We start from the raw sequence: 15,090 nt of genomic DNA on the forward strand, positions 1-15,090 counted from the left end.
CTGAATTTCTGGGAGGAGTGAGACAGACTAGTGCGTCCTTTCAGCCCCTGTGACCTGGAAGAACTCCCTGCTGCGGAGCTCTGCGAACCTAAATTGGGAAATCATTAGCAACACTCCATTAGCCAAATTAAACCACTCAACCAAAAAAAATAAAAATAAAGAAGAAGAAGAAGAAGAAAAACCTCTCCTCCGTCTCTCTCCTTTCTTATTGCAGTGCAGAGCCTTCCTGAACTTATAGCTTAATTTATTGTGAGTCTGACATTTCCCCCTTAAGACCTGGGGCTAACATGTGATAATCATGGCTTTATGTCTTACTTTCCGTGGAAAGAGGTTGTTCTTAACACTCTTTGGAAAGCCACAGTTAAGAAAGCTGACATCTAGGGTATTTGCATCTGTGGTTAGTTATTTTAAAAATCTTTTTCTACACCCAAGGTATGAAATTCAAGTCTTCCAGAATCTTTACTGGAATAGGAACAGGGACCAAAGGAGCACTAGCACTCTGATAATTCCAACAGAATTAGTATGGAAGCCCCAAGAAGTGAAGTCACTCATTGTTAAACTCCTTCCTCTACCCTGCGCCCGTTTCTAGCAACAGACCTGGTGCATAGGGTATGTGTACTCCTTGTCTCTCTAAAACCCATCACCAGCAAGCCTCCACTCTGAACACAGTGCCAAAACTGCTCCAGCAAAGGTAATCATTGGCTTCAGAAGCCAAATCTAATATGCATTTTCTTTCTTTTCTTTTTTTTTTTTTTTTAAGATTTATTTATTTGAGAGAGAGAGCTCCTTCAAGAGAAAACACAAGTGGAGGGAAGGGCGGGGGAGAGACTCCTCAAACAGACTCCCCACTGATCAGTAGCTGGAGGTGGGGCTGGATCCCAGGACCCATGAGAGCATGATCTGAAACCAAGAGTCAGACACTCAACCAACTGAGCAACCCAGACTCCCCTAATGTGTGGTGTTTTTTATTTTTTTAAGATTTTATTTATTTATTTGACAGAGAGAGGGAACACAAGCAGGGGGAGTGGGAGGGAGAGAAGCAGGCTCCCACTGAGCAGGGAGCCCAGGGAGCCCGAAGCGGGGCTTGATCCCAGGTCCCCAGGATCCTGACCTGAGCCTATCGACTGAGCCACCCAGGTGCCCCCATTTTCCAGTTTTCATGTTGCTTGACCTCTATAGCACCTGAAATCTTAACCACTCATTCATTATTTATTCAAAATTTTATTATGAAATATTTTAGACATGCCAAAGGTATAGGAAATAATTTAACAAACATACCTGTTGTATTAGTCAAGGTTCTCCAGAGAAACAGTACCAATAGAATGTTTGTTTATTTATTTATTCATGTATTCATTCATCTGTAGGGAACTGGCTCAGGCAATTATGGAAGCTGACAAGTCCCAAGATCTGCAGAGTGGGTTGGCAAGCTGGAGACCCAGGAGAGCCAATGACTTAGTTCCAATCTAAGTTTGAGGGCTTGAGAACCAGGTGAGCTGATGGTATACTAGTCCGGAGGCCAGTAGGCTGGAGACCCAGGAAGAAGCTGATGTCCCAGTTCAAAGGCAGTCAGGCAGTATGAATGCTTTTTTATTCCACGGAGGGTCAATTGATTGGCTGAGGCCCACCTACATTAGGGAGGGCAATTGGATTTATGCAGTCCACCGATGTAAATGTTAATCTCATCCAAAAGCACCCTCACGGAAACACCCAGAATAATTTGGGCCAAATATCTGGGCAGCCCATGGTCCAGTCAAACTGACATATAAAATTTAGCCATCACACCTATAAACACCTATAGTTTGAGAAATAAAGCAGTACAAATATAGTTTAAGCTCCTCCTCCCCCTGCCCCGCCCAGGGAAATACTATTCTGAACCTGCTGTTAATCATTTCCATGTATATCTTTATACTTTTACTACACTATACACTATATATGCATTGCATATTTTAACTATTTGAATGGACTCATACTGCATATAAAATTTTTCTAGAACTTTCCTTTTGATTCAACATTCCATTTGTAAGGTTCATTAATGTTGATTCACGTAGCTTTAGTTTACTCATTTCCACTGCTGTATAACATTTCATTTACAACTATATTACAACTTAGGGATTCTCTTGTTTCCAGTTTCTGCTACTATAACACAGTCTTACTACTATGGAAATTCTCCTACACATCTTATTGTGTACATTTGAATTTCTTCAGGAGTCTACCCACATGGTTGATGGTCTGGATATCTTTAACTTTACCATACCACATTTATGCCAATACCTGGATCATCAGATCTTTTTTTTGGACAACCAGATAGATGTGAGATTATAGAACACTGTGATTTTAATTTGCATTTTACCAACCACTAACAAAGTTGAGCACCTTTTCATATGTTTATTGGTCATTAGGATTGCCTTCTGGGATGCCTGGGGTGGCTCAGTCGGTTAAGCGTCTGCCTTCAGCTCAGGTCACAATCCCAGGGTCCTGGAATCGAGTCCCGCATCGGGCTCCTTGCTCAGCAGGCAGCCTGCTTCTCCCTCTGCCTCAGCCTCTCCCCCTGCTTGTGCTCTCTCTCTCTCTCTGACAAATAGATAAATAAAATCTTAAAAAAAAAAAAAAGGAGGGGTGCCTGGGTGGCTCAGTCGGTTGGGCGTCTGCTTTCGGCTCAGGTCATGATCCCAGGGTCCTGGGATCGAGCCCCGCATCGGGCTCCCTGCTCGGCGGGGAGCCTGCTTCTTCCTCTACCTCTGCCTGTCACTCTACTTGTGCTCTCTATCTCTCTGTCAAATAAATAAATAAATAAAACCTTAAAAAAAATTTCACGTTAAAAAAAAAAAAGGATTGCCTTCTATTTATTCTTATCTCTAACCTTTTCTCAGTTGTATTGTTAATCTTTTTTTCCCCTTGATTTGTAATAATTCTTTATATATTGTGGCGAACAATCCCTTTTCAGTTATATTCTTTTCATTTATCTTTTTCAAGTCTGTGGCTTTTCTCTATCACTACCTTATAGTAGCTCTCTTGAGGTATAATTTACTTATTATAAAATTCACACATTTTAAATGTACAGCTCAATGATTTTTAGTAAATTTAAAGAGTTGTGTAACTATCACCACAGTCCAGTCTTCGGACATTTCCAACACCCAAAAGCAATCCCTGTAACCCACGTGCGATCAAGCCCAGTTCCTGTTTGCAGCCACAGACAACCACTAATGTGCTTTCTGCCTCCATAGTTTTGCCGTTTTGGGACATTTCACATAAATAGAATCATATAATATATGGTTGTTTGCATCTGTCTCTTTTCACTTAGAATGTTTTTAAAGTTCATTCATGGGGCACCTGGGTGGCTCAGTTGGTTGAGTGTCTGCCTTCGGCTCAGGTCATGATCTCAGGGTGCTCCCATTGAGTCCCGCATTGGGCTCCCTGCTCAGCGGGGAGGCTGCTTCTCCCCCTCCCTCTGCTCCTCCCCCTGCTCATGCTCTCTCTGTCTCTCTCTCAAATAAATAAATAAAATCTTTTAAAAAAAATAAAGTTCAGGGCGCCTGGGTGGCTCAGATGGTTAAGCGTCTGCCTTCGACTCAGGTCATGATCCCGGAGTCCTGGGATCGAGTCCCGCATCGGGCTCCCGGCTCTGCGGGAAGTCTGCTTCTCCCTCTGCCTCTCTCTCTCTCTCTCTCTCATGAATAAGTAAATAAAATCTTTAAAAAAAAATAAAATAAAATAAAAAATAAAGTTCATTCATATTTTAGTATATGTCAGTAGTTCATTTCTTTTTACTGTTGAATAGTATTTCATCGTATGAATATAGCACATTTTGTTTATTTCCCAGTTAATGGGGATCTGGCTTATACTCTATCTGATGAAAAACAGCTCTCATAATTATCATTGCTCCCACTGTGTAATGCATCTTTTTTCTCCCTTTATGGTTGGTTTTAATATTTTTCTCTTTCTCTTTGGTTTCCAGTAATTTGATGTGCCAAGTGTGTTTTCTTTGTATTTACCCTGCTTGTATCTTGTTAAACCTCTTGGACCTGTGAAGAATTATTTTCAGCCACTGTTTCTTTAAATATTTTGTTCTACCCCACTGTTTCTTTCCTCTCTTTATGGAACTCCAATCCTACGTATATGAGACTCCTGGCTATTGTTCTACAGCACGTGAATGCTCTTAATGATTGTCAAACATTTTTTCTTACTTTGCTTTAATTCAGATAATTTCAATTGGCCTGTATTCAAATCACTAATTTCTTCTTTTGCAGTGTCCAATTTGTTGTTAAGTCCCTCTAGGACATTTTTATTTTCAGATATTATATTTTTCAATTCTACAGTTTGCATTTAGCTCTTTTTTAGAATTTCTGTTTCTCTTGAAATAACCTACTTCTTGGCTCATTATATTTGTTTTTTCTTTTAAATTCTTCAACACATGGATAACAGTCATTTTAAAGTCATTGTCTGCTAATTCCCATAACTAGATCATCTGAGGGTCTGGTTTTCTTATGGCTATGGGTCACAGTTTTCTCCTTTATATGTTACATAAAATTTGCCTGTACTCTGTAACTTTTGTATAAAATAGCAGTGGAAACTTAAACTTAACATTTTTGTCTTGTTTTGTCCATTTTCCAGGGACTGCAAGCTCTGTCCTCTGTTTGGTGGTTAAGGGGCACAAACATTTAGGATCATCACATCCTCTTGATGAAGCGATCCTTTTGTCTTTTTGAAATGAATCTATCTCTGGTAAACTCTTTGCTCTGAAATAAATTTTGTCTGGTATTAATATAGCAACTCTAACTTTATTTAATTAGTGTTATCATAGTATATTCTTTCCTATCCTTTTATTAATGTCTTTATATTTAAAGTTCATTTCTTGTAGGTAACAGATACTTGAGTCTTCCTTTTTTTGGTAAGATTTATTTATTTATTTGAGAGAGAGCATGTGCACGTGCATGAGCAGGGGGAGAAGCAGGAGAGGGAGATAGGCAGACTTCCCGCTAAGAAGGGAGCCCGATGTGGGGCTCCATCCCAGGACCCCACGATCATGACCTGAGCCGAAGGCAGATGCTTAACTGACTGAGCCACCCAGGTGTCCCTAAATGAGGTGTTTAGACCATTTAGATTTAATGTGATTACTGATATGGGTAGGTCATGGAATATGCATGGAGATGGAAGCCAAAGTCTCCTTCTCCTTCAGGTCTCAGGGCCCACACAGGGCCCAGTAGGGACATGAACAAACTGCCTACTTCCCAAACTTCCTACTTCTGGTTCCCAAGACAGCCAAGCTTGAATCTCGCCATTTCTGGCTCATTCAGCCTTTAAACTAGGCTCACCCATCTTTCCCTATAAGGCTGGTGGTTGACACAGGTTCTGAGCATTTGGGCCCTAGTCCCACCAAGGGCTTTGGGCCCTCAGGCTCTCCTGGGGTCCTTGATCTCACTCCCTATTCATCTCAGCGTCCACCTGCTTTATAACCATAGGGCTGTATTTTATCTCTGACCTAGCTCTTGTTCCTAGTCTGCTCCCTGCATCCGTGTTACAACAAAACTGAGCTCCCACGTGAATGTGTGTACATCTTATCTCTCAGGCCATACAACAGCTGCTTGTTAATTGTTACTGCCCTGTTTGGGCCCTGCCGACCGTGGCTCTCACTCAGCTTGGACACTGCCTCTGGGTATTCCTGGCCACTTGCTGTGGTGACACCAGACCATTCTTCCCCCTCTAAGAATTAGTCTTGGCAGAACCTCACATGATGGGCTCCCTCCATGACCATGACTCCACTGTCTTGGTCAACTGGGGCTGACCATCCATCTCAGCCTCCTCTCACCCCCTTGGGAGTTCAGTATGCATCTCCCTCTTACTCAGAGTCTCCCCTTTGGAGAAATAAGTTTCATAATTCTTTAAAAAAAATTTTTTTTTAATTTATTTGACAGAGAGAGAGACAGCGAGAACAGGAACACAAGCAGGGGGAGTAGGAGAGGGGGAAGCAGGCTTCCCGTGGAGCAGGGAGCCCGATGCAGGGCTCGATCCCAGGACCCCGGGATCATGACCTGAACCGAAGGCAGATGCCCAACAACTGATCCACCCAGGCGCCCGAGTTTCCTAATTCTTAGTAAAGATGTTTCAGTGAATATTTCTAAAGTCTCATGTTTTCGCTTAGCAATGCCCACACTGAGAAAATGGCCTGCTGTCTTAGAAAAATGCATCTCCTGAGATACCATCAATGCAGGTAGCCACCTGGAATGACCTTCCTGCTTGTGGCAAATTGTACTTTCCAAAAAGGGCTGCAATAATATTTCCTATCCTGCATGCTCTTCCCGAACCTTGCCACTCACACATCAAGAGGTGGGGGTCCATGTCCCCTTGCCTGGAAAATGGGTGGGGCTTTGTGACCGTCTCAATTAGTAGAGAACAGGGGAAGTTCTGCTCTGTGCCTTCTGAGGTTAGGTTACAGAAGGCAAGATAACTTCCTCCAGGCTCCCTCTTGGGAGGTGTGCCTTTTTTTTTTTTTTTTAAGATTTTATTTATTTATTTTTGAGAGAGAGCACGAGCGGGGGGAAGGGGCAGAGGGAGAGGGAGAAGCAGACTCCCCGCTGAGCAGGAACCCTGATGCGGGGCTTGTTCCCAAAGGCAGCCACTTAACCGACTGAGTCACCCAGGTGCCCTGGGATGCTTGCCTTTGTAACCCAGCTGCCATGCTCTGAGGGAATCCTGGCCTCCTGGATAGCCCACATGTAGGGGTTCCGGCTAACAGTTCTCCCAGCCGACAGCCAGCATCAGCTGCCAGCCATGTGAGTAAGGAAGTCTCCATGATGACTCTAGCCAGCTATCATCTGATCGCAATCACATGAGAGATCCTGAGCAAGAACTATCTAGATCTAGCCAAGCTCAGTAAAATCCAGAGCCATGAGAGATAAAAATGACTTGTTTTAGCCTACTAAGTTTGGGGTGATTTGCTACACAGCAATAGATAACCAGAACACTGCCCATCTCCACACGTCAAATGCCTCACCCATTTATGGCTGAGCCCATCACCGTATGTTCAGCTCCTGTAAAGCTTTCCCTGACTCCTGCAGTAGGATCTCCCCCTCCTGAGCTCCCAATGCTCTTTGTCTATGCCAGTCTCCCATAACACATCCAGGTGCTCACCCATCTCCCCTCTTCCTGTCAAGTCCTGGTTCATCTACTCCTGCACCTAGGCCAACACTTGCCTTGTTTTGGGTGCTCACATCTCTGTCTGGATGGATGATGGGGAAATGTATCTGGGAGAGTGAACATTTGCCAATGGAGAGAAATGCCCCGAGTTGCAAATTAGCTTCCTGTACCTTCATAAGGCCTTTTTCTTTGACTGGTGTCTCAGGATATTTTTGGTTTCTCTACTAGGAACCTAAGATGTCTTGAGGGAGAGGCAGAAGAATTTAAGTATCGGGAGATCCTGGTGAAAAAAGGATTGTCTAAGTCAGGGTTTTGTTTTTGGTTTTTTTGTGAGTAGGCTCCATGCCCAACATGGGACTTGAACTCGCAATCCTGAGCTGAAGAGTCACATGCTCTACCAACTAACCCAACCAGGCACCCTTAAGTTGGGAGTTTTCTTTCTTTCTTTTTCTTTTTTTTAAAAGATTTTATTTATTAATTGACAGAGAGAGAGCAGCAGAGGAAGAAAGAGAAGCAGACTCCCTGCTGAGCAGGGAGCCTGATGGGAGACTTGACTTGATCCTAGGACCCTGGGATCATGACCCAAGCCGAAGGCAGACACTTAACGAACTGAGCTGCCCAGGTGCCCAAGTTGGGAGTTTTCTTAAGGTTACTGACTAAAGGGCCACTTAGGCTACAAGGGCCCCTAAGAAGTGTCTTTCACAAATTTACCAGCAGATGGCAGCCTTGCTCCTGGTTCTTACCTTGCAAACGATGAAGTGAATTTATTGCTTTCATAAAATATTAATGAAGCTTTTGCTCCGTGTAAGGCACTGTGTGAGCTACAAAGGAGGGTAAGCTGCAATCCCTTCCCTCTGAGACCTTACCGTCTAGTAAACTCTATGTCTCTTGAGCTTGTCTTTAGATTGATAACTCCAAAAGTCAGCCAATCCTTTCTTCTCAGAGTCTAATTTCATACAATCGGCCCTGATGGAACAGAGGGGTTAAAGGTATTGCCTAAGGTCTGGTTATTTCCAATCTACTTCACTGCCTTAAAACATTGCCGTCTGGCCAGATGATCACAGAGAAGGTTGGAGCTGCAAAGGTGGTGTCCTAGGCAGGAAACAGGGAGGCAGGTTTTATTTATTTTTAATTTTTTAAAGATTTTATTTATTTGAGAGAGAGAGAGAGAGAGAGCATGAGCTGGGGGAGAGGCAGATGGAGAGGGAGAGGCAAACTCTCCACTGAGCCGGGAGCCCGACGTGGGGCTCCATCCCAGGACCCTGGGACCATGACCTGAGCCGAAGGCAGCCGCTTAGCCGACTGCGTCACCCAAGCGCCCCTGAAAACAGGTTTTAAAGCAAGAGGGAAACAAAACTGGTCGGGAACAAAAGACAGCTGGAGTGATTGGAGCTAAGTCTTTCAGAGAAACTTCTCCTGAGCCTTCAGCCCAGGCCTTGGCTACACTGCTCCCTACAGCCTGTCAGGCTCAGAATAGCAGGAGTCTGCACAGCCAGCTCCGGGGAGTCCGGGTGGGGGGAACCCCCCCCCCCCCAGCCATTCCCTTTTCCCTCCCAGCCCCTCCTGTTTGTCCCTGCCCGCACTCTGGCTCTGAGAGCTCCCCACAAGTCAGTGAGTGGGAGCAGAGGCTGCGGGGGGAGCAGGAGGGGAAGTGGCCCTGCAGAGCTATCAGGCTGAGGGGACAGGAAGGGGAAGTGGTCATTTTTAAAGTTGTTCAGCCTGTTCCACACATACTCTTTTGAGGATCTGACCCTGAGCCTCCCCTGAAGGAGTTTCTGAATCACCTTTTAAGCTCCCCTGGAACATTCTTTGTGCTTCACAGTGTTCATGTCAGCTTGAAAATCAAAACAAATTTCCTAATCCAGGGCCCTTTGTAGTATCCCCTCTGATTCTTTCCAGATGGATTTCCCTTTTTCTTGCCTCCCCGCATTTTATCTTCATGACATTCACTTGCAGATATTTTGGTCTTTCTTTTGCTTTTGGCCATCAGGCTCATTTCTCCTGCAAACCCTGAGGGATTCTAAGGGCTCCTCCTTGGGAAATGTGACTATAGAGACCAAGAGCCCAGCTCAGGAGTCCAGCCCATTCCAGAGCACTCCCCCTCCATAAGTAATCGCTGTGCCCAATGTGGGGCTCGAACTCATGACCCCGAGATCAAGAGTCCCAAGCTCTACTGACTGAGTCAGCCACGTGCCCCACCACAGCCCCCCCTTTTGACTTGCCTTGTCACAACCTCAGAAGTGCAGATCCAGATCCAACAAGATCCAGAGAGATCCAGAGCTGCAAAGAGCCTGAGAGATGATCCATTCCCCGCACTGGGTCCCCTCATAGTCCCAGGGGTCCACAGAGGGCTGCCAGGGGCTCCTGGAGCTACACCATTGACAACGACACACTTCTCAAGGACCTCCCTTTCTTTCAACCATCATTTTCAGCAGTATCTTTTAATGAAGACAGGCAGGGGTGCCTGGGTGGCTCAGTTGGTTAAGCATCTGACTCTTGATCTCAGCTCAGATCTTGATCAGGGTCATGAGTTCAAGCCCTGCAGTGTGAGCCTACTTTAAATAATAAATACATACATATATAAAATGTAGAACACAAGGATGTGTGAAGGAGAATGCAAATGTAAATAAACTTTTACAAGAAAACCTCAGACTTCAGAGATGGAGGAGGGGGCTGGTGCTGCCACCATCCCCGAGTTCCTCCAGAGGGATGTGTCCACCCCTCTCTGCTCTCAGGGGGATCTTAGGGGAAACTTCTGAGAGCATATGGGGTAGTCTGACCCCTCATGTCACGTGGGAAGAAAACTGATCTAGGTTATAGTCACAGCCCCTTAACTTGGTTGCTGCTCTGAGGCTTGGTTACCTCGCATGCAAAAGAGGGGCTAAAATAGTCCTCATGTCTTCAGTTCTGGTGAAGATTAAGGAAGATGATGGTGTCAAGTGTCTGACATGCAGTTGGTGCTCAATAATTAGTTATTCAGATTAGTTTTAATGATTGAAGGCAGAGCTGAGATTCAAAGGGCAAGGCTAGCCCTGGATCCTCTAAATTATAGTGATCTAACTAAGCAGCCTTGCTTTTCTTTGGGTTCCACTGCAGCTAGGAGATGGCTTTGAAGTCCCCCTGGGAAGTATGAAAGGCAACGCTTGTTGAAAAATATTTTAATCTGTGCCCTGAAGTCTTTACTCCTTGAATCTTTCTATTCCCCAAATTCATTTCTTTAGCACTGCACAGAATCCTCAACCCCTCCAAGAAGGACTCTCGGGAACCAGTCTCACATTTTCTGGGGTATGGGAAAGGGGAAGGAGTACTATAACTTCAACCTACCAACCCTGGCCTTTCTTGAACCTTCTATGCATTTTCTCTCCTGGGTGTCTCCGCGCCACTCCAGTCTCCCCTGGCCTCGCAGAAAGGAGGCCCAGCCTGGGTATGTCATGGAACCCTCCTCCTTGAAACTCTCTCTCCCTTGGCCTCCATGTCGTGGGTCCTCTTCCTACATCTCTGATTATTCCTGGGAATGATTTCCTTTGTGGGCTCTCAGTCACCATCAACTGTGTGTGTCCCTGGTGTCCTGAACCTGCTCTTGTTCTCAAGCTCTTTCCAGACTGAAGACCCTCACATCTCCATCTCAAACCCTGGTCTCTCTTCTGCCCTTGGTGTCCAGCTGCCTAACGGACACTTCTGCTTGGATGTTCCTCAAGCATCTCAAATCCAACCAATCTGAAACGGAATTCACTACCCCTCCCTGCCCCTCACCCCACAGCTCCACCTAAATTAATTATCTTAGTGAGTTGTCCAACCCAGAAGCCAAGAGCCATCCCTGACTCCTCCCTCCCTTTCTGCTGTACTCTGGATCCCACCTCCAGAAACCAATTGGTCACCAAGTCTAGCAGATTCTGTGTCCTCAACAACTCTTAAATCCAACACCTACTTTTCAGCCCCAGGGCTACTGCCTGCCATCATCTCTTTCCTGGGCTCCTGGGATCATCTCCTAATGGGCCCCCCTGGCTCGTGTCTTACCTCCTTCTCATCTAGCCTTCATAGGGACTCAGCATCTTCTTAAATACTTTTGAACTGACCATGTCATTTCCCTATTTAAGATCCTTTAAGGCTCCCATTGCCCTCAGGACAGTCCACCCTCCTTCAAATGGTTGACAATGGCTGCCATGTTCTTCTGGTCCCTGCCTGCCGGCCAGCCCCAACCCTCATAGGACTTGGTCTTTCATCCTAGGTGTCAGCTCTGCGGATGAACTTGCAGTTCCCCGGGTAACAATGTTCCCTGGGTAACAGGATCTTGCCCCTTCTCCTTGCTTCCTGGCCAACTCTCACTCATCTTTCATTCCTATCTCACTTTCTCTAAGAAAACTTTCTTGACCCTGTACCCTCTTCCATGGAAAAGAGAATTAAGCATTCATTCTTTGTCTGCTCACTGTCCTCTATACCCCTTCCCTCATGCCTCTGAAAGACATAGGGGCCCTGATATTGGTTTACCCACTAGATTATAAACTCCTTGAGGTCAGGATCCAAGTCATATTCTTTCCCATATTCCCAGCACCTCTAGTACATGACCAGCACAGAGTAGGACCTTAATAAATGTCTGCTGATGAATGGATGGATGAATAGACAGACTGATAGAGGGATGGATGGACAAATGAGAAATCTGTGGCCCAGCTTGGATCTCTAAGCTCTCTGGGATGGTGGGCAGATCTAAGTCAACCACATTCCCTCACTTTTAGCCTCTGTCTCACACTCATGTCCTCTTCACCCGGGATCAATGAGAAAAAGAAATACTTTGCGCAAGAAGGGAGTGAGAAGATGTGACATCAGGATGCAGATGAGGGAGGAAAGAGGAGAAGTTGTCAGAGAAGGCAGCAGAGGAATTTGGAAGTTGGAGGAGCCCTCCTGCTTGCCCATAGTCTGCCCTACTTCATCCCCAGTGGCTAGGTTCCAATCCTGGGACACTGGGGGCTAGAGTGCACAGAGAGCAGGTGAAGATACTGAAATGTTTAGACATTTTTGAGAGTCCAGAGAAGCAACCAAGCCCCTGTGTGTGCCAGATCTCCTTCTAGAACCCTCAGCAGAGAATCTCTCGGTGATGAGCTCTGTATTATCTCTGCAGCGGTGGGCGGAGCCAGTCAGGGCACAGTTACCTAACTGAGGTCAGCCAGAATGAGTATCTCCGCCCTAAGAATTTCAGCTAGTGTGATGTCCTAAGTGTTGATGGTGTTTACTGGCCTTTTGTGTGATTTCAACATCGGGCTCATGCCTGTTTGCACGGTTGATGACCCCAGAACACCTTTGATTCACCTCAGTCCTAAAGTCCTGCCTGATTTCCTGAGTCTTCTTTATCTGCAAATGAGCTATCCAACCCAAGCCCAAATGATTGGCAGCATACAGGGAGGGCGACAACCAAAAGGTGTGAAGTTCTGGAAAAGCAACAGACAAAGCAGGGCCTACCTGGCTTCCTTTATCTCCAGCTCTGCCTCAACAGCTCCTAAGACATGTGCCCTGACACGGTCTGTGGGTGAACGTGCAGGGTGACCATACATCTTGGTTGGCCTGGGACAGTTCTATTGCCTTAGGGTAATTATGAAGACCATCACTATACTGTTCACTATCAAAAGCATTCCAGTTTGGATGACACATTTTATATCCACTCTATTTACAAGGTGCGTTAAGATCCTCTGGAAGAAATCCAAGCATGACTGTTGTTACCACTCTCTCTTTCTGGCGCAGGTTCTCATGTTGTTACCAGGGAGATCCACCAATGGCCCCAGGGCTACAGAAAGGACAAACCCAGGTCAAAGAAGAAAATGCAGGGGTTCCTGGGTGGCTCAGTTGGTTAAGTGACTGCCTTCCTCAGGTCATGATCCTGGAGTCCCAGGATTGAGTCCCACATCGGGCTCCCTGCTCAGCAGGGAGTCTGCTTCTCCCTCTGACCCTCCCCCTTCTCATGCTCTCTCTCTCAAATAAATAAATAAAAATCTATATATATAAAAAAAAGAAGGAAATGCAGGAGTTTGCCTTTTTGTAAAATCTTGGGCAAGACTTCAAAGCTCATCAAAGATCCCAAAGATCTCTCCAGGATCTTGGGAGAGAGGGTAATCCCGTGAGATTGCCACCTTCGGACAGCAAGCCCATGGTCTCTGACACTGATTGTAGTTCTGCAATTTAATGTACCTGCTGATCTATTGCTTGCTCTGTGCAGGAATGGCCAAGAATTCTCCTGGCTTTTCCTTCTACATCTTGGTTGGGTCAGATGAAGATGGCCTGGTGGGGTGCTTGTAGACCTCCCAATCCTGGAGGGCCCTGTTTCTATGAATGGCCTGGCCAAAGGAAAGATGTTTTTTGTGGGAGAAGGTAAGAAAAACCTAGAGAAACACTTCATTTTCTGGATAATAAGACGCTTGATTTTATTCCTAGACGAGAGTTGATTCAGCAATTCTGGGACTTGAAATGAAGCCTGCGAGGGTCTGAGCCCCTGACACCTGTCCAGGCTGGGAGATGTGGCAGCTCCGTGTATAGATAACTCGGGGTGAGGGGTGACCAGCTGCCCAACAAACCCTCCAGGACCTACCCCCAATTAACTGCTATGGGCAGAAGGAGGCTGTAGTACCTCCTGCTTAGGGAACACTCTAGAGCCCAAGAGAGCGGTAGAAAGTTACACACGGGCACCCCCACCAAGCATACACCATCAGTGAAATGTATACCTAAGATCTGAGTATAGTTCATTTCTCAGTGCGAATAATGTCATTCAGCCCTGGACAATAGGAGATAACACCAGCCCTCAGCTCCCCTTTGACTTAGAAATAGAGTGAACAAGCTACAAAAAAACAGAAACTAGAAGATTTTATCTCCCTGAGGCTCTCACTTCTTTGTCGTTCTTCACATTCCTGGGAACATCAGCCTCTCGGATTCTCCATGTTCCTCCAAAACCAAGTCCACAAGTCCCAAACAGAGGGCAGTGCTCCTTGCTAGGGGCAGGGCAGGGCCATGGTGGTGGTGGTGGTGGGGGGGAGTGGGGGTGTGGCAACAGCGTGAGAGCTGGTTCTGCTCCCCACCCTGGGCCTGGGGCCCTTGGTCAGAGCATTGGGTTTCTGGGCTGTTCCTGAGTCCAAGAAAGAGGTGGAGACTCTACCCTGGGTGAAGTAGGAGCTCCGCAGGGTGTGAGCTTCTCTGCCCTCTGCAATGCCCATAACAGGCAGGCAGGAAGGGCTGGGAACTGGGTGAAGGTGCCATACCCATTGCTAACTGCTCCAAGGGCAGCTTTGAGTAGCCTGAGCCTGTGTCTGTCATACTGAAGCTTGGAGCCTAGAGAAAAGCCCCAGGGGAGGCACCCACTTTCCAGAACTGCTGCTTTTGGGGATGGGGCGCTCTCCTTTGGGTAGTAGGGAAGACGTGGGAAAGCTGAGGGGACAAGAGCTGTTGGAGGAAGGAGTTAACAGCTGAGTATCTTTCATATGGTGGGCCACTGCTGAGGGCTTACTGGTCCCATAGGATCTCATTTTATCCCCCACAACATCCCTGTGGATTATACCCCTTTTACAGAGGCAGAGCCTGAAACCCAGAAGGGCAAGGTGTCTAGGTCAAGGCTTCAGCTAGTTAGTGGAAGGGAAAAGATCAGAGCTCAAGCCTGTGTTACTCTGGCGCCCAAATGTGTCCCTTACACCTTGCCACCAGCACATGCGAATGTAAGACTCCACCCCCCCACCCCCCAGCCATGCCTTCATCCTTTTACTGGGGGCCCAAGTTTACCAGGAGTCTGATCTCTCCGCTCACATCTGCAATCTCGTATCTGGCCAGCAGGAAAACCCCGACAGGTCCAGGCACGTGCCCCAGACGCTTCCGCAGCAGCAGTGGGTCCGCATGGGCGCACAGTGGGTCCGCCCGGGCAGAGCCGGCGTCTCCTGCCCACGCATCTGACCGCCCTGGGTCCGGGGGCGGGGGGGTGCAGCGCCG

At 46.6% G+C, this 15,090-nt stretch overlaps 1 long non-coding RNA gene across 1 annotated transcript; it reads right to left on the minus strand.

Annotated features, from left to right (window-relative positions):
• Positions 1-1,323: 1,323 nt before the first annotated feature.
• LOC118014213 lies at positions 1,324-15,086 on the minus strand. Its single transcript, XR_004680225.1, has 2 exons — positions 14,887-15,086; positions 1,324-1,625 (listed from the first exon to the last, which is right to left on the minus strand). It is a non-coding gene; the product is annotated as an uncharacterized LOC118014213 (long non-coding RNA).
• Between the last annotated feature and the right edge of the window lie 4 nt (positions 15,087-15,090).

Source organism: Mirounga leonina, unplaced genomic scaffold (assembly GCF_011800145.1).
Source record: "Mirounga leonina isolate KUSES-001 unplaced genomic scaffold, KU_Mleo_1.0 Mir_154, whole genome shotgun sequence".
Lineage (NCBI taxonomy): Eukaryota > Metazoa > Chordata > Mammalia > Carnivora > Phocidae > Mirounga > Mirounga leonina.